General features: G+C 40.7%; 1 protein-coding gene and 1 long non-coding RNA gene across 9 annotated transcripts in view; one reads left to right on the forward strand and one right to left on the reverse strand.

Annotated features, from left to right (window-relative positions):
* Nucleotides 1-7775, forward strand: part of LOC102548095 (uncharacterized) — an 86452-nt gene extending 78677 nt beyond the window's left edge. For all 5 annotated transcript variants that reach the window (XR_010063235.1, XR_010063237.1, XR_005499650.2 and 2 more), the window contains one exon: nt 7084-7775. This is a non-coding gene — a long non-coding RNA (uncharacterized LOC102548095). The remainder of the gene's footprint in view (nt 1-7083) is intronic.
* Nucleotides 1-20542, reverse strand: part of Rnls (renalase, FAD-dependent amine oxidase) — a 272771-nt gene that overhangs the window by 7396 nt on the left and 244833 nt on the right. The window lies entirely within an intron of this gene.

Here is a 20542-nt window from a genome sequence, read left to right on the forward strand (position 1 = left end):
GGAATGTCTTCCAAGGTTAATGAATCCATGATAATCAGAAACAGCAGGAATACAGGAGGAGGGGGTGTGTCTAATGTCTTTACCAAAAGGTAAATGCTGTGACCTTCAGGATAGCCCTTAAGGCTGTGGAAAGAACTCTGAAAACACAAGTTCAAGAATATATAATTTCTCAATTATGCAAAATATAAGGACACAATATGAATTATCTGAGGGGCTTCATGTATCTAAAAGAGCAGAGGCAGCTGTAATATGAGCCATTTTGTTAAGAGATAATGAGATTTAGGGAATGGTGATCTTAGAGCTGGATCCCACCCAGCAAGCTTATTGTCTGTGCTTTCAAAGACAGGCAGATCTCTGATTTATTGCTGTGTTTAAAAAACTGTGGGGGTTGGGGATTTAGCTCAGTGGTAGAGTGCTTGCCTAGCAAGCACAAGGCCCTGGGTTCGGTCCCCAGCTCCTAAAAAAAGAAAATAAAAATAAAAATAAAAAAACTGTACTTGCTGTCTTTTTCTAAGACTTCAAGTCATTCTTTTTGCTTGTCTCAAACACCTTTTCCTCAGAACATCTCTCTAAGCTCTGAGGCTGGTTCTTAGCATTTCCCTAAACTTGTAGCTCACAAATTTGACTAGGGTGGGTGGCCCTACTCATTTAACACAAACATTACAGAATGGTCTGCTCCTGGCTTCTTATTTGTATGCTGGTGATATCAATTATGGCCTTTGTGTTTATACAGCAAGAACACTTACCAATTAAGCTACCTAGTCATCCATTAAACTCTTTTAGAACAGTGGTTCTCAACCTTCCTAATGCTATGACCCTTTAATACAGTTCCTCATGTTATGGTGACCTCTAACCATAGAATTATCTTCATTACTTCCTCATCCCTGTAATTTTTATTATTGTTATGAATAATAATTCAAATATCTGATATGTGGATGACTTGAGGTGACCCTGGTGAAAGGGTAGTTTGACCTCTAAAGGGGTTGTGACCCACATGTGACAGAAAAGCTTTATGGAGGTACCCTTGTTTATGTGCTATATTTTGTCTCCCTGTTCCCTCAGTACTGGAGATTGAGTCCACAGGCTTCAGCATCCTGGGCAAGTGTTCTATCACAAAGCCGTTTCTAACCCTTCTATTTTGTTTTAACAAGATATAAAGACCTTGAGAACCCCATGTTACCCATACACAAATACAATGCCTACAGACTCATATTCATACTTTTCTGGAGGATACTTTATAGAAACATATACACAAAGATGATAAACTTGAACCCTTTGAAATAAAGAACTTTGGGTAGCAAAGTAGCACATTTTGGGGACAGAGAAGCACAGAATTGGGTATCCAAATAGAGCTTTCAACTTGTGCTTGGGTAGGATTTTAATAAATTGAATTACTTGATTTGTCAGTGAAACCTTAGGGAAGGGAGGAAACTTCTTTTTTTTTTTTTTTTTTTTTTTTTGGAGCTGGGGACCGAACCCAGGGCCTTGCGCTTCCTAGGTAAGCGCTCTACCACTGAGCTAAATCCCCAGCCCCGGGAGGAAACTTCTAAGGTCTTAGTGGCAATATTTTCAAAATGTTTCAAGTCTGAAAGTAAGGGAATCATAATTAGCTTAGAAACAGGATATATGGTAAAGAGAACACTGGCAGGGCCTAAGACTGGCCTGGGGTAAGCTGTCTGTTATGATGTCTCTCCATTATGGGGAAGTCTTGAGAATTTTCATTTTACTCTACAGGTGGATTTAAATCATGCAGAAAAAAATCTTGCCTTTTCTGCTTTGAATTTATACATCTGACTCATCTGTGTTTATAGTCATGACACATTAGCTATCCTGAGCAGGCACGAGTCCTTTCTGGACATCCGTGTCACACATATGAAACAGAAGTCTGCATTTCCACAGGGCTGTTTCAGCCCTGACATATATTTTAAATACAACTATTGAGATGTGGTTCCTGGCTGTGGCTAAAAGCATAGCCAAAGGCTTTACCATTGTGAGAGATTGTGGTTTTCACAATGGCAAGATCCTCTCTTGCAAGGCTCTCTGCTTTCTTCATATTGGCTGAATTCACTTGCCAACACACACCCCATGCTTTCATGTTTTCCTTTCTGGGTAATTGCAGAATGGTTGATTCCACCTTCAATGCAATGGGGCTGATTTCATCCAAACTGCTGGCTGGCTAGTCAGTGGCCCACTTTTCAGCCTTGTGATCTGGCATCAGGCATTTAGTATTCAGTAAATTAAATTATACGGCACTGACCGATTACCAGCTCTCGACTGAGCATAACATTTTCCCTCAAGCTCCCTTCTGCTTACCCTTGGTAAGTCTAAGAGTTGTAGGTTCATTATGGAGATGGCGACTGGAAGGTACTACAACCAACACAAGTGGGGATTTAATGAGTGCCTATTCTTCATAGGCTCCCACCTAGGTGGATATAGATTAGTGAATTATCTCCTGTAGGTGATTTTCTGGATAAGTTTTAACTATTTAAAATGTTTTGTTTTAAAAATTATATATAGTATACTGGGTTTTGCCAACCTGACACAAACCTAGACACACCTAGGAAGAAGAAATCTTAATTGAGAAAATGTCTCCATATGATTAGCCTATAGGGAAGTCTGTGGGGGTATTTTCTTACTATTTGATTGATGTGGGAGGGCATAGCACATTTGGATGATACCATCGCTGGTCAGGTGATCTTGGGATATAAAATAAGGCAGGCTGAACAAGCCAAAAAGCAACAGTCCTCCATGACTTCTACCTCAACTCTTTCCCTGCTTGAGTTCCTGCCCTGAGTTCCCTCAGCTATTGACTATTACCTGGAAGTATAAGATGGAAAAAATTCTTTCCTTTCAAAGTTGCTTTTAGTCATGGTGGTTTGCCAAACCAATAGCAACCCTAGACAGACAGACAGATGGACGGACACACACTATTTTAATCATAATTATAAATACATCTTTTCTAAACATAAAGAGTTAATAGATATACTTGAATAAGCCTTTCCGAAGACTCAGTCATACTCAGGATCTGACTCCACTGACGCCACAGAGCTGTTCACATCTGCTGTTCACGCTCTTCTCCGGACAATCCATCCTCCCTCAGTACTGTCTAGAGCGGGTTCTCAGCCTGTATGTTATGACCCCTTCAGAGGGGAGTCAAATGACCTTTTCATAAGGGTGGCCCGGGACCATCAGAAAACTCATATATTTACATTATCATTCATAACAATAGCAAAATTACAGTTATGAAGTAGCAATGCAAATAATTTTATGATTGGGGGAGGGGTCACCACAACATGAAGAACTGTAGTAAAGGGTTACAGTTTTAGCAAGGTTGATGGGAAACATAGTTTTCTCATGAGTGTCTTTTGGGTTCTGTTGGGGTTTTCCTTTGAGCCACTGATGTCTCCTCTGCAAGTTCAGATCATACATAGTGGAAAAAGACTGTAAATGGAGTTTCTCTAGAGTGAAACAAAAGTTCCCAGGCAGCAGCCAGACTGCTTAAATAATTAAATAATTTGTGGTTCAGGGGCTGCCCACTTTAATGAGAAAATAACCAACTTCACGTGTATGAAAACTGTCTCCCAACTCCTCTATGGTATCTCGTAATTGGGGAAATAAGACAAATATTAAATAGGTTAGGAGGGGAGACATAGTGAAATGCATAAGAAGTAGCCAAAGCCCATGAGTACAAAAAAAGATAATAAAGTAGAGGAAGGACCCTTGAGGCAGGGCCTGTCCTGCACCTCATTGTCTGGGCTTTACTGCATTCGGCCATACTGGTCGAAGCTCTTCATTTTCTCAGCTCGTCTAAATGAACAGCATCGTGTAGAGCTGACAGGAATAGCTGCTGATCAGAGACTCGACCTCTTCACCTACAAAGGCAAATGCCCTGAATCCAGAACCAAGTCTGGTTTTCTCCAGACCACTCATCTGGGAAGACAAGTTTCTCCAACTGTCACAGTGTATCAGGGGTGGCATGTACAGGGACATCAGGAATCAACTGTGGCATTTTTTCCCACTGAGCTCAAGAAGTGGCTGCACCAGCTTTGCCTCAGTGCTCTAGGCAGCCACTATGAGCTGACTGGAGCTGGCAGTGGTTAGGGATCCTATACATCAACCATATGTCAGAAGCTAATGAGCAAACATGCAATCAGAAATGCAGGAATGGATCACTTGCTTCCTGCTCCCCTTTCTTCTCACTAAAGTTAGGATAGCCTCATGCTTTTCCTTCCTCCAAATTAGAGAGCTTTGAGTGTGAAGAAAAAAGATTGTAGCAGAGTCACTTTCTCATGTTAGCAGCTCAATTACAGTTCCTTCTAAAATCTTCTAACCTCCCCTACAGACTACCACCCTCCCGTAGAATGTCATGCCAGAGCTCTGACTGCACACAGAAATAAAGGTTTGTCTGCAGGTATAGTTCTGCAGAAGCACATATTACAAAGATCAGAAAGTGTGGGCAAAATAGAGTTGGAAATGATGACTCCTAACCTACGGTGCTCAGAGCCAGGGACTCACAGGGCCCTGAGTATCACTGGAGAGCCATTAGCAGCTCCATGGTCCCAGACCCTGCTTTCATCTGCAGTGACTCATTCTTTGCAGTCGAAGCCTTGGACTTTGTGTTGCACGTCCCGGAAGGTAGCTGCTTCTAAAGAGATGGTCTTGATATAAATTTAAAAAAAGTGATTGGGGATGTAGAGTTCTTTTTTTTTTTAATCAGTCCATCATGTTGGTACAGAGGGAGTGTCTTTGTGGTCTCATCGTCTGTGCCTGCACCTTTGTGAAAGAACCTATTATGGTGGAAATACAATTCTTGACCCCACTGAAAAAATTATTTGCACCAGAGGAAGGTATTTCTGTAGAATTTTCAGGTTTTTCCTTATAATACTTCAAAGCCTTTTTTTATTGTGAAAAAAATCATGTGCCAATTACTTCAAAACATAAGCAGCAGATATGAAATCTGTATGGTTCCACCAATATGTTCCTGACAGCACCCGGTAGTCCTCCTAACCCACAGGGAATGTATTCCTAGATACCCAGTGGAGAACAGTGGGCAAAGATCACTTATGGTTTTGCTTCCATAATTAATTTACCATGGGTAACTGAAGAGGAAAATTATCCCAGAAGCAAACAATTTGTACATCTAATGTGACAGGCTGCTCTGAATAGCTCAACATGATCTCATGTGTCCTCGCATCTTTCCAGAATGGGAGTCACCTCTAGTTCAATGAATCCATGCTTACAAGGTAATTTTTATATGAATTAGCACTACCTGCCTCACGGCTGTTCTTCATGTAAATTTTATTACAATACTTCAATTGCCTTACTTTAATATTATTTTTAATATTCTACTGTGTCTGTTATAGAAAAATAACATCAGTATATAGTTACAGAAAAAAACCAGTATATATAGGCAGAATTGTTATTTTCAATTTCAGTCATTCACTGGGGGTCTTTGTAAGCACTATTCATCGATAATGGAGGGAATATAGGATGAGCTATTCATATAAAAATTAACCTTGTAAGAGATTGAATAATTTTACCATTCTTATATTACATTTATTTTTACATTTACTATTCTTATATTACATTCCAGTGTGTCACATTGATTCCTTTGGACATGCATGAGTCTTGATAGCACAGATGTCTAAGCCCTCCCTTGTGATTTTAATAGTAATATGTTACCTTTCAAAACAATCTTGATTCATTCTAATAGACCTATTGATGGTGACTTAAATTTTATCTGAATCCAGGGACTCCTGTTGTTTCCTAGTTGTATGTTCACTTGCCTGAGGTGACTGACTATTAATATCCTTCTTGCCTTGCATTTCCCCTATACTATGTTTGTCTGAGGTATTGACCACATAGGCAATAGTGCAAAGCTATGAAGGTTGAGATGGATGGAATTGTTTCCACAGTTCCTTGTCTTCTCTAGCATGTGGCCGTGACACCAGACTGAGGTAGCCATGATGGTCCATGTGTAAAAGGCTTGTTCCTCAGCATATGGTGGGGCAACTATTTCTAGACGGATCTGTAGGAGGAAGTTAGCTCATTGGGCATGTTTGAACTTGTATCTTTCTTGTGCTGCTCAGTTGCTGTGAGGTGTCTTATATGGCTGTCTTAGTTTAAAGACTAAGTCTCTGTGAAGAGATACCATGACCACTGTAATTCTTATTGGGGCTGGCTTACAGTTTCAGAGGTTTATTTAGTCCATTATCATCATGGTGGGAAGGATGACAATGTGCAGGCAGACTTGGTGCTGGAGAAGGAGCTGAGAGTTTTACAAATTGATCCCAAGGCAGCTGGAGACTGTGCTAGCATGGGTGTAGCATGAAGTATATATGACCTCAAAGCTCACCTCCACAGTGACACACTTCCTCCAACAAGGCCACACCTACTCCAACAAGGCCACACTTCCTAACAGTGCCATTTCCTATGGCCAAGCATTCAAATATATGAATCTATAGGGAGCCATTCCTATTCAAACCAACACAATGGCCTTCCCACCATGAATACTATCTTTTCCAGATGACCATGGACTGGAGTTTCTTAAACCAGAAGACATTTCCCCTACAAAAGCTATTTTCTCAGGTATTTTACCACAGAGCCACAAAGTTAACTAACAGTACAAGTAAACATGTTTGTTGAATGTAAACACGTTGACCTGAATTTCGAAAGCTGGGAAACCTAATTGTTTACACTATTATTACCACATTGTAGTTACGTTTCAGTGAAGTCAAAGATTTTACAGAGTGTTGTTGAGGGTATACAAGCAACAAAAGTTTCTGGGAAAGTTTTAGGGATCAGAGAGCAAAGAGATCACTTTTTCCGGGTGATACAGCCAATCAACGCCCAGACCTTTAAAAATTCTTCCTTAAAGATTCTCTATATGCTTATGTTTTTCTGTTACACTAGCAACAATACACACATGGAGCTTAACAGCTCCATATCTCTATTTATCACCATATCATTAAAATTACCCATCAACCACACACTTATTAATATTGAAAAGTAACCCAGAACTAGAAATAATGACATTCATCATACATTTTTGTCCATTTAAAAATCTATTTCTGTTTGTTCTAGGGAAACTCAAGACGGATGATCAAAATGTGCATGCTTCACTCCTTCTTTAAATGAGGAAAAAGAATACCCTTGGCAGGGAAGGGAGAGGCAAAGATTAAAACAGAGACTGAAGGAACACCCATTCAGAGCCTGCCCCACATGTGGCCCATACATATACAGCCACCCAATTAGACAAGATGGATGAAGCAAAGAAGTGCAGACCGACAGGAGCCGGATGTAGATCGCCCCTGAGAGACACAGCCAGAATATAGCAAACACAGAGGCGAATGCCAGCAGCAAACCACTGAATTGAGAATAGGTCCCCTGTTGAAGGAATCAAAGAAAGAACTGGAAGAGCTTGAAGGGGCTCGAGACCCCAAAAGTACAACAATGCCAAGCAACCAGAGCTTCCAGGGACTAAGCCACTACCTAAAGACTATACATGGACTGACCCTGGACTCTGACCCCATAGGTAGCAATGCATATCCTAGTAAGAGCACCAGTGGAAGGGGAAGCCCTGGGTCCTGCTAAGACTGAACCCCCAGTGAACTAGTCTACGGGGGGAGGGCGGCAATGGGGGGAGGGTTGGGAGGGGAACACCCATAAGGAAGGGGAGGGGGGAGGGGGATGTTTGCCCGGAAACCGGAAAAGGGAATAACACTCGAAATGTATATAAGAAATACTCAAGTTAATAAAAAAAACAAAAAAACAAAAAAAATCTATTTCTGTGAATTCACCACATCTGACTACTGACTTCTAAGAATCCCAGTGCCATCTCCTCTCCTGCTGTATGATTTAATATTCATAAAGAGTTTTATCACCTTGCAGGCACCTTCCTGTGGAGAAGGTGAATTTTAATCGGGCTGTCTGTGTTCTGTTCGTCACCTCATCTTTCCTCTGGTCTTCTCATGTCTCTAATGTTCTATAATATTTAATGGTGATTTCATAAGCCCGTTTCTTTGTCACACCTTAGAGAACATCTTACTCATATTTCAGATGCTTGGCTGCGAAGCTTTGTGTATAGTGTGACAGAGCTGCTGCAAAATTACTTCTGGCTATAATATGTCCTCGGTGTGGAAGGGAATGGTGCGGTTTGGTCAATTCTCTGTGGGGCTGTTTACTTTATTGGTATTTGTCTATCCAATGTTAATAAAGTATTGGGCAGATGCAGGATGAATGTACCACAAATCAATGATATTATCCATGTAGTAGTAGCTTCAGTTATCACAAACTGCACAGGACATACGTTGCTGACTTCGTGAGTTTGATTGCTGAGGTCTACACTGGGTCTCTTTTAATGTTCTGAAAGTACTGGAGCAGCTCATTTGGGTAAACTCTATTCAGAAGAAACATACAATAAAGAACAGCATATGGCTTCCCCCTGCACCGTCTCAATTAGAACAGACGACACAATAGTCACAACACACATCCCTTTAGAATTTTTAATTTAGTGGAAAATTGCTGGGCCCTTCAGCAACTTTTGGTATATTAACTCATTAATTACTCAAATATTTGTCTTGTTTCTAGGTGCCGTTGGACACTGTGAAAGATGGGAAGGTACGAAAACCATTTCCCTTCTCTAGGGTGAGTTCAGAGTTTATTTTCCTCTGAATATAAATGTCCTGATGCAGTCCCCTAGCAAACCCGACTGCTTGAGCCTATAGGATGCAGAGAGGCAAAAGCATTTTCAAGTGGTGAATCCAGAGAAAGAGTGAAGACTGTTCCCAACTCATCACCCTTCCCTTGTGGGTGATCAATGCCTAATTCTCCACCCAATCAACCCTCCTGCATCCCTTCTCCCATTCCCTATCAGTTCTTCTTGATGACCCTGAAGTCTGGCCCTTGACATATCTTTCTGGTTCCCACGCATGTTGAGTGGACCCAGAAGCCTTTTGTCTGAGCTGTGAGATTAAGGTTAAAAAGGATTTGGGGTTTGTGAAATGACCTTCTTTCTACTTTTGAGTGTACGAAAATAAAAGGGTTGAGTTTGTGCTCTAAAGAGATACAATGGTAGATTATAAAAAGCAGAGGTAGTTTTAGAGACAGCTTAATTGAGGTTAAAATTAAATACGGCAAAAATGCTCTTGTTATGCAGACAACCCTGCATAACCAGTCACATAACCACTATTATGAACACTGTGGAGAACATTTCAGTCTCCGCACTCTATTCCTTCATGCTCCTTAGCAGGTAATTCTGTCCCCATGGTCATTTGTCACTATATAAGTTCCTTTACTAGAGAGACATATAAACAGACTTTGAATGTGACTTCATCCATTTAGATGAGTGTTTCTGTAATTTACTAACATCGTTAATATTTTCTTTTTATAACTGAGTCTTTCATTTATTTATGAACAATAAAATTTTACCTACTTTAGGTAATGAATATTTGGGTTATTTCTAGTTTGAGGAAATTACTAATAAAGCTGGAATGCTAATTAGAAGATGGTTTTGGTGTGAGCATGTTCATTTTTGGATTCATTGGTGTACACAGCACCCATTTAACTTTGCAAGAAGTTGCAACTTACTTCTAAGGGAAGGTATGACACCTTGCTTTTACATTAGTGGCATGCCAGAAGAACTAGAGTTCCTTCACGTCTGTTTCAGACTTTGCCAGCTTCAGATTTTTTTATATGAGGCATTTTTTTAGGTGAGTAATAATCTCTTAATTAAGGTTTTAAACTGCTTGCCCCTAAGAGCCAATGATGTTCAGTATTGTGCACATGTGTGCACATGTGTGTGTTGGCATGTGTGCGTGTGTGAACTGCACATGTGCTTACTTTCTATTTACTCTTCTGTGTATGTGGTAAACAACATAAAACTCACTGCTAGGTACACCCATTGGAAAACACGAATCCACCTTATTTTTGTAGCACTTTTATGAACATTTTAAAATTATATATATATTTTTTTTTTTATTAACTTGAGTATTTCTTATATACATTTTGAGTGTTATTCCCTTTTCCGGTTTCCGGGCAAACATCCCCCTCCCCCCTCCCCTTCCTTATGGGTGTTCCCCTCCCAACCCTCCCCCCATTGCCGCCCTCAGCCCAACAGTCTAGTTCACTGGGGGTTCAGTCTTAGCAGGACCCAGGGCTTCCCCTTCCACTGGTGCTCTTACTAGGATATTCATTGCTACCTATGAGGTCAGAGTCCAGGGTCAGTCCATGTATAGTCTTTAGGTAGTGGCTTAGTCCCTGGAAGCTCTGGTTGCTTGGCATTGTTGTTCATATGGGGTCTCGAGCCCCTTCAAGCTCTTCCAGTTCTTTCTCTGATTCCTTCAACGGGGGTCCTATTCTCAGTTCAGTGGTTTGCTGCTGCCATTCGCCTCTGTATTTGCTGTATTCTGGCTGTGTCTCTCAGGAGCGATCTACATCCGGCTCCTGTCGGTCTGCACTTCTTTGCTTCATCCATCTTGTCTAATTGGGTGGCTGTATATGTATGGGCCACATGTGGGGCAGGCTCTGAATGGGTGTTCCTTCAGTCTCTGTTTTAATCTTTGCCTCACTCTTCCCTGCCAAGGGTATTCTTGTTCCCCTTTTAAAGAAGGAGTGAAGCATTCACATTTTGATCATCCGTCTTGAGTTTCATTTGTTCTAGGCATCTAGGGTAATTCAAGCATTTGGGCTAATAGCCACTTATTAATGAGTGCATACCATGTATGTCTTTCTGTGATTGGGTTAGCTCACTCAGGATGATATAAAATTATATTTTTATTGTTAAAAATAATTTTAAATTTAAATATATTTTGATTATATTCTCCTACCCTCAAGTCCTTTCAGATCTTCTCCCCTCCCTATCCACCCAATATTTCTTAAAAAACAAAAAAAAATATGAAAACCTCCAACCCAAGAAAAAATAATAAAACAACATCCAAATAAACAAACAAAGCAAAAAATGACAAATCCGTAACCAAATAAAAACAGACAAAAGAGTGTGGAGTCCATTGAATGTTGGTCAGCTATTCCTGAACATGAGACCTACCCTAGGATGGGTACTATTCCCAGTATTGTGTCTAGATCTGCCCAGAGTAGAGAGGCCATATGAGATAGAGAGGCCAAACCTTTGTGATTCGCTTCTTCCATTTAGCATGATGCTTTTGGGCTTTTCTATGAGATAGCATCTACCAGTGGTTCATCCAGTTTTACATGTGAACTGTATTCCAGTGTGTTGTTGTAAAAATATAAAAATAAAAAAGTAAGGTGTCTTTTACCCCACTAGGTCCACACTGCGGTGCCTCAAAATATTTGCTAGATATCTTGGCAGAAACACATCCCAGCCGTGCACTTTCCTACATTCAAACCTTCACATAAAAGAACACACAACACAATAATCTTTGACCCAGTAGATAAGATGTAATTGCTCACTTAACATACAAAGCCCAGTACCATCCATCCCTTGAGAACATTAATAACAACCTGTAAATACACAGAGCAGAATCTTAACATCACCTGCCATCTTGCCCTGCCACGGCTTCTCTGCCCCTCTCTCCCTCCTGTCTCTCCTTTCTCTCTGTCTCCTCCTCCTCCTTCAAACTTCTCTCCCACCCATCCTTCCTTCTCCTCCAATGACAGGCCTCCTTCTATCCTGTACCTGCCCCTCACCTGTACTTTACAAATTCAATGGAGAGGTGGTTCTGGTGAAGTCACCAGAGTTCTGAGTCCTTGACTAGGAAGCTGTCCTTGGGGCAGTAAAATTAGCATCAAAATACAGATAACTTCAGGGCAAACCACAACACCAGTGTATGGATATTCCACATTCCATCAGCTGAAAAACATTTGGGCTGTTTATAAATTTGGCTATTTTGAACATTGCTGCCTAGAATATCTGAAGATATTCAGTTGACTTTTTTGAAAATGATGTCATCACAATTTACTTCTGTTTAACTTATTAAGGAGCCACCCACTGTTTTCTTAGGAAATAGAATCACTGCATATTTCTTACAGAAAAGCACACATATTCCACTTTTCTGCATCCTCACAAACTCATTGTTTTATATTAAGAAATTATAGTTATCCTCAATGCAAACCATTATTTTATGTAATTAATGTATGCTAATAAATTTATAGCTCTAATGGTTGTAGGTTCACTGTCTCACTGTGGTGTTGCTACGCACTTCCTTAATGGATAATGATACTGAGTATATTTTCATGTATTCATCTGTATTTCTTGGGCATTGTGTTGATTCAAGTCCTTTGTTTATTTTTAAATTGAGCTTTCCTATCCCTGTTGAGTTGTAGGAGTGAGTTCTTTATGTATCCTCCATGCAGATTCTTTTTTTTTTTTTTTTTTTTTTTTTTTGGTTCTTTTTTTCGGAGCTGGGGACCGAACCCAGGGCCTTGTGCTTCCTAGGCAAGCGCTCTGCCACTGAGCCAAATCCCCAACCCCCTCCATGCAGATTCTTATTGGGCATGTGACCCATCAATTTTTTCTCTCATTTCGTCTTTTTACTATTTTTTCTTTTTACAAATTGTTATTATTTTATTTTATTTCGTGAGTGTTTTACCTGCACACACATCTGTGCACTGAGTGTTCTAAAATAAACATTTGATTTCTGAAATAGTTAAAATCGTATTTTCTTTTATTGCTAATGTGTGTGTGTGTGTGTGTGTGAGTGATATGTACAAAACAACTGTTAAATAAAAGGTCATGAGAATTTACCCCTGTGTGATTTCCTAGCGATTTTAATATGCATCACGAAGCAGAAACCAGCTTCATTCTCTTGCCTACTTAGGTGAAACTGTTCCAGGGCCCATGCTGGTGAGACTCCTTTTTTTCTCCATTTAATGGACGTTGGAACATTGTCTGAAGTCAGCTGATCACATGTGGGTTTGCTTCAGGACTCGTGTTTATGCAGCGTCAGACACGCCCATCCTTCTGCTGGTCCTACTTTGACTTGGTAGCGACAGCTTTACAGTAGTTTTGAAACTGTAAACTGTGACTCTTCCAATTTAGTTCTTCTTTTAATAGATTGTTTTGTGTTATTTAGGGAACACTTAGAATTCTATATGAAAAAATGTTGAATCAATTTTGTAAATATAGTATTCATTTTATTTATAGGCCTGTGTGTGTGTGTGTGTGTGTGTGTGTGTGTGCGTGTGTGTGTGTGTGCGTGTGTGTGTGTGTGTGTGTGTATACACACACATAAATAGGGTGCGGGTGGAATCCAGAGGCATTGGATCCCCTGAAGTTGGAATTGCAGGTGGTTGTGAGCTACCAGACTGGGTCCTCTGTGAAAGCACCACCCACTCTTCACCTCTGACCCACCTTTGTCGCCTTGTGAATTGGGTTTTTCTCTACTCTGCTGGCAACTGGCATCTGAATACAGATAGCAGTGGATTGGAGCATCTCTTTGGTTGTATACCTCTCACCAGGATCTTCTTTTCATTATGGAATCTTTTGGTTCATGAGGTCATTGTTCCTTTCTTTCAACAATATAGTTCTTGTGTAAATTTCTCTTGACCCCATGATTAATGCAAATATCTTCTTTTAGTGTCATGTTCTTCAAATCTTTTGCCTACTTTTAAGCAACTGTACCATTTGTATTTTTTAAATTATTGATTTGTGAGAATTCCTTATACATTTGGGATACTAAACATTTATTAGACATGTGCTTCCCTAACGTTTTATTTTTCAGTTTTCTTTTTTAAAATATTTATTTATTTATTTACACTCCAGATTTTATTCCCTTTCTGGCCCCACCCACCCCCACCCCTGGGCAGTTCCACATCCCATACCACAGTTTCCTTTTTATTCTCCTTATGGTGCCTTTCAAATATATTGCTTTTAATATTCAGTAGACACAATTTATCATTTTCTTTTTTAACAGTTTGTGCTTTTTCTATTCTATCTAAAAATGCTTATGAAACCCAAGGTCATACATAGCTTCTCCTATGTTTTCAGTTAGAAATTTTATAGCTTAAGGCTGTGTGTTTAGGTCCCTGGTCCACTTTCAGCTCATCCATGAGGGGATGTAACATGAGGGGATGAATCTAAAGTGAAGTGCACCAGTTTCTGTTTCACTGCTTACTCGTTAGGTCACGAGAGGCACAGTCTGCATCAGAAACCAGCGCTTCCTCATTTAAAGCAGAGATAATATTTACTTCCTGATATCAGGACTGATGTGGAGCATCAGATAGGAACAGTGCATCAGGCATGTCTAAAATCAGAGTATAAATGCTAACTATGATCACATCTAGCTGACACCAGGAAAGAAAGAATGTGATGACAATTCACCAGCAGTTATACAGGACAGAAAAGGAATGGCTTTTAAGTAGAGTATATTTCAATTCCAACTTTCCTGCATAGATCTGTAGTTGCCCTGGGTTCTGCAACCCTTCACTCACTGACCTACACAGTCGATGAGGAGCTAAGTAAACCTCTTCGAGCCAGAAAGGAGGAGGTCCGTTATAAACAGATCTCTGTGACTTACACCAAGTAAGGGACTAAAAAGTGGGAAGGGGAGGGGAAAAGGAATGGAGAGTGGGAGGAAGGAGGGAGGAGGGGGAAAGGAAAGAGAGAAAGCAGAGGAACGAGACAGAATAAGCATTAGACTATCACAGAAGTCTGACAACAGATGACAGAAAGGAGAGGGTAGAGAGAGGGTGGAGGGTGGAGAATGGGAGAGGGGAAATGGAGCCGCTGCTGCTGCTGAAGTCTTCTGACGGTGGCAGTATGTCTCGGGGGGTGGGGGGGCAGAGCAGTAGCAGACAGGGACAGAACAGTTCCTGTGCTGAACACCCACACAGCTCAACATGGGGGCAAACCAGAGTGCTGGACTCAGCGTTTCTCTACAGCTCTTCCATATTCCAGCCACATCCTACTTTTCTGCGAAACAAACTACTAACTGTTCCTTAGGTGTGCCTTTAGCTCTGGGAAAGCTTGTGCAGTGTAGAACAGTGCGCCACTATCACGGCCTTTTCCTGTCTGAACTCTACATCTTGTAATACTCGGCTACAATTCGGTTTTAAAAAGCAGCTTCTATGGTTTTATTTCGCCAAGTCGGCTCTGTACTTCCGACTAGCACTTTGCATGCCTTTTGTGTCATGGTGTACTTCACTGTGATTCTACGCAGAGTGTACTCTTTCTGACTGACTATGTGGGACCTTGCTGAAGAATCAGAGATGCCTCAGAATCCTGTACAATGATGCACAGTTAGAACTCAACAATGTGTACTGAATGCACACATGGAGATATATATGTATATACATATATATATATACATATACACACACACTCACGCACACACACACACACCAATTTCCAATGTAGTATAAGTAGATGTTATTAACTGAACTTGTTAGTTTTATAGCATAACACTGATGTTTAGTCTAAATAGATCACATAGACATCATTTTCAAGAAATACTGCTGGAATAGGACCTACTTCTAGTGTGTCCACACCCACGTAATGGCACATAACATCCGGTATTAATACTGGGTTCAGATGAATATGCATATATGTAATATATGACATTTTCTTCTCATTAGACATTGAAACATTTCCTATGAAGTATTACCATTTAGAATAATTTAGTAATTTTGAGTACGTGTGATAATGGCCAATGGAAGGGTGAGGCCCAGTGGTGTCGGAGAAAAAAATGACTTCATTAAATGTACACGTTCAAACATTTAATAGTTCATATATTATGGAATTTTGTGAAAACTGGAGATATTTAACTGTATAAAGTTAAATTACACTGTGACTGCACATTTTAAATCAAGGGTGAGATTTCTCAGAATGATATCACAACAGGCTTTGCTGAAGGGACTGAAGTAAGAGGCCTGCCCGCTACGTGAAAGATGATTCAGTGGAATGTCTAAAAGTGACACTTGCCAGTCTTCCTGTTGTTGCTAGATTGGCTCATAGTCCATCTCTCTCAACATGCAAAAAAATCTATGAACAGATGCTGTATAAGCAAGAGTGGTTTGTGGCCATAATTTCATGCTAGGCAGTGCTGGTTCAGGGCACAGATATGTTAAATTATCAAATACCAGGTACAGGCTAGTTTAGGGGAATGGCAAAAGGGGGGCCAGTTCAGATAGGGAGGAAGTGGGGGAGAAGTACAAAGGGTCAGGAATTTGAAAGTAGGTGTGTAGCAGTGGGGAAGGGGAAATTGAGGGTAGCCACTAGAAAGTCCTAGATGCCAGGGATCCAAGAAGTTCCAAGGGCCCAACAGGGAGGACATCAGCTGAAATACCCAGCAAAGGGGAGAGAGAACCTGTAGAGACCATATCCAGTGGACAGGCACTGCCCCGGTTGAGGGATGGGGCCATCCACCCACCTCAAAAATATTAATCCAGATTTTCCTCCTGTCAAAAGGAAATTCAGGGATAAAGAGTGGAGCAGAGACTGAAGGGAAAGGCCATCTAGAGACTGCCCCACCTAGGAATCCATCCCATCTGCAGACACTAAACCCAGACACTACTGATGATGGCAAGAAGTGCTTACTGAGAGGAGCCTGGTAAGGCTGTCCCTGAGAGGCTCTGTTAGAGCCAGACCAATACAGATGCGGATGTACACAGTCAAACATTGGACTGAGCATGGGAACCCCAATGGGGAAGTTAGGGCAAGGACTGTAGGAGATGAGGGGGTTTGCAACCCCATAGGAAGAACAACAATATCAACCAACCAGACCCCAGGGACTAAATCACTAACCAAAGAGTACGCAGGGGGTACCCATGGCTATAGCTGGTTATGTAGCAGAGGATGCCTTATCTGGCATCATTGGGCAGGGAGCCCCTTGGTCCTGTGGAGGCTTGATGCCCCAGAACAGGGGAACACTGTGCTGCTGAGGCAGGAGTGGGTGGGTGGGTGAGCACACTCATAGAGACAGGTGGAGGGAGGGAGGGGAAACTGGGAAGGGGGATATAAATATATTTATATAAATATATAAATATATAATATATAAATATATAATATATACATATAAATAAATAAACTAAATAATAAATAAGTATTTATATATAAATAAATAAACTAACCAATAAAAAAAGAAAATGACAGAGTGATAAAGACAGAATTCTATTGCCGTCACATGTCCTATTCTGATGCTGTCCAAGAGCTCCTCATAGGCCCTGGCCAAATGTCAAAGTCTCTGGCACCAAATAAGTTCCGAAATATCCCGGTTTGGAACTACTTATGCATATGAAACTAGAAGAGAGAAGGTCTCAAAAGAGATGAGAATTAAATAAATGAGAGGAAGAGTAGGATGTGTTGAGAGGTGATGAAGAAGCACTGGCAGTAGCTACTCCTCTGTGGCACCTCCTCGTGTCTCACCATCATGGTCAGTGGTGATGGAGAAGTTGCTCTCTATAGTGTCTGCACCACATGTACATGGTGCTATCAGTATTCACTCTGTCAAACTCTATGGGGAAGGTTTCCCTACTGATTTGCTCCTGTGAGGACTCTGAGGCTAAAAGGTGCAATCTCTTTGACCAATGTTACTCTGATTTCAGAGTTTCAAGATCATAACTGTAACACATTATTACCAATGTAGAAATCATAAAGACCTCATACCAATACTATCCAAAATATTCCACAAAATTGAAACAGACAGAGGACTACCTAATTCCTTCTATGAAGCCACAATTACTCTTCTACTTAAACCACACAAAGACCCAACAAAGAAAGAGAACTTCAGACCAATTTCCCTTATGAATATCGACGCAAAAATACTCAATAAAATTCTGGCAAACCGAATCCAAGAGCACATCAAAACAATCATCCATCATGATCAAGTAGGCTTCATCCCAGGCATGCAGGGATGGTTTAATATACGGAAAACCATCAACGTGATCCATTATATAAACAAACTGAAAGAACAAAACCACATGATCATTTCATTAGATGCTGAGAAAGCATTTGACAAAATTCAACACCCCTTCATGATAAAAGTCCTGGAAAGAATAGGAATTCAAGGCCCATACCTGAACATGGTAAAAGCCATATACAGCAAACCAGTTGCTAACATTAAACTAAATGGAGAGAAACTTGAAGCAATCCCACTAAAATCAGGGACTAGACAAGGCTGCCCACTCTCTCCCTACTTATTCAATATAGTTCTTGAAGTTCTAGCCAGAGCAATCAGACAACAAAAGGAGATTAAAGGGATACAGATTTGAAAGGAAGAAGTCAAAATACCACTATTTGCAGATGATATGATAGTATATTTAAGTGATCCCAAAAGTTCCACCAGAGAACTACTAAAGCTGATAAACAACTTCAGCAAAGTGGCTGGGCATAAAATTAACTCAAATAAATTAGTAGCCTTCCTCTACACAAAAGAGAAACAAGCCAAGAAAAAATTAGAGAAATGACACCCTTCATAATAGACCCAAATAATATAAAATACCTTGGTGTGACTTTAACCAAGCAAGTGAAAGATCTGTACGATAAGAACTTCAAGCCTCTGAAGAAAGAAATTGAAGAAGACCTCAGAAGATGGAAAGATCTCCCATGCTCATGGATTGGCAGGATTAATATAGTAAAAATGGCCATTTTACGAAAAGCGATCTACAGATTCAATGCAATCCCCATCAAAATTCCAATCCAATTCTTCATAGAGTTAGACAGAACAATTTGCAAATTCATCTGGAATAAAAAAAACTCCCCAGGATAGCTAAAACTATCCTCAACAATAAAAGGACTTTGGGGGGAATCACTATCCCTGTACTCAAGCAGTCTTACAGAGCAATAGTGATAAAAACTGTATGGTATTGGTACAGAGACAGGCAGATAGACCAGTGGAATATAATTGGAGACCCAGAAATGAACCCATACACCTGTGGTCACTTGATTTTTGACAAAGGAGCCAAAACCATCCAATGGAAAAAGATAGCATTTTTAGCAAATGACACTGGTTCAACTGGAGGTCAGCATGTAGAAGAATGCAGATCGATCTATTTTTATCACCCTGTACAAAGCTTAAGTTCAAGTGCATCAAGGACCATCAAGGATCAAGGATCATCAAACCAGATACACTCAAACTAATAGAAGAAAAAGTGGGGAAGAATCTCGAACACATGGACACTGGAGAAAATTTCCTGAACAAAACATCAGGGGCTTATGCTCTATCAAGAATCAACAAATGGGATCTCATAAAACTACAAAGCTTCTGTAAGGCAAAGGACACTGTTTTTAGGACAAAATGGCAACCAACAGATTGGGAAAAGATCTTTACCAATCCTACAACTGATAGAGGGCTTATATCTAAAATATACAAAGAACTCATGAAGTTAGACTGCAGGGAGACAAATAACCCTATTAAAAATGGGGTTCAGAGCTAAACGAAGAATTCACAGCTGAGGAATATCGAATGCCTGAGAAGCACCTAAAGAAATGTTCAACATCTTTAGTCATAAGGGAAATACAAATCAAAACGACCCTGAGATTCCACCTCACACCAGCCAGAATGGCTAAGATCAAAAACTCTGGCGACAGCAGATGCTGGCGAGGATGTGGAGAAAGAGGAACACTCCTCCATTGTTGGTGTGATTGCAGACTGGTACAACTACTCTGGAAATCAGTCTGGAGGTTCCTCAGAAAATTGGACATTGAACTACCTGAGGATCCAGCTATACCTCTCCTGGGCATATACCCAAAAGATACTCCAACATATAACAAAGACACATGCTCCACTATGTTCATAGCAGCCTTATTTATAATAGCCAGAAGCTGGAAAGAACCCAGATGCCCTTCAACAGAGGAATGGATACAGAAAATGTGGTACATCTACACAATGGAATATTACTCAGCTATCAAAAACAATGATTTTATGAAATTCAGAGGCAAATGGATGGAACTGGAAAATATCATCCTGAGTGAGGTAACCCAATCACAGAAAAACACACATGGTATGCACTCATTGATAAGTGGCTATTAGCCCAAATGCTCGAATTACCCTAGATGCACAGAACCCATGAAACTCAAGAAGGATGACCAGAATGCGAATGCTTCACTCCTTTAAAAGGGGAACAAGAATACCCTTGGGAGGGAATAGGGAGGCAAAGTTTAGAACAGAGGCTGAAAGAACACCCATTCAGAGCCTACCCCACATGTGGCCCATACATATACAGCTATCAAACTAGATAAGATGGATGAAGCAAAGAAGTGCAGGCTGACAGGAACCGGATGTAGATCTCTCCTGAAAGACACAGTCAGAATACAGCAAATATATAGGCGAATGCCAGCAGCAAACCACTGAACTGAAAACGGGACCCCCATTGAAGGAATCAAAGAAAGGACTGAAAGAGCTGAAGGGGCTTGAGACCCCATATGAACAACAATGCCAACCAACCAGAGCTTCCAGGGACTAAGCCACTACCCAAAGACTATACATGGACTGACCCTGGGCTCCAAGTTAATAGGCAGCAATGAATAGCCTAGTAGGGGCACCAGTGGAAGGGCAAGCCCTTGGTCCTGCCAAGGCTGGACCCCCAGTGAACTTGATTGTTCGGGGGAGGGCGGCAATGGGGGGAGGAT

This window comes from Rattus norvegicus, chromosome 1 (genome assembly GCF_036323735.1).
Source record: "Rattus norvegicus strain BN/NHsdMcwi chromosome 1, GRCr8, whole genome shotgun sequence".
NCBI lineage: Eukaryota > Metazoa > Chordata > Mammalia > Rodentia > Muridae > Rattus > Rattus norvegicus.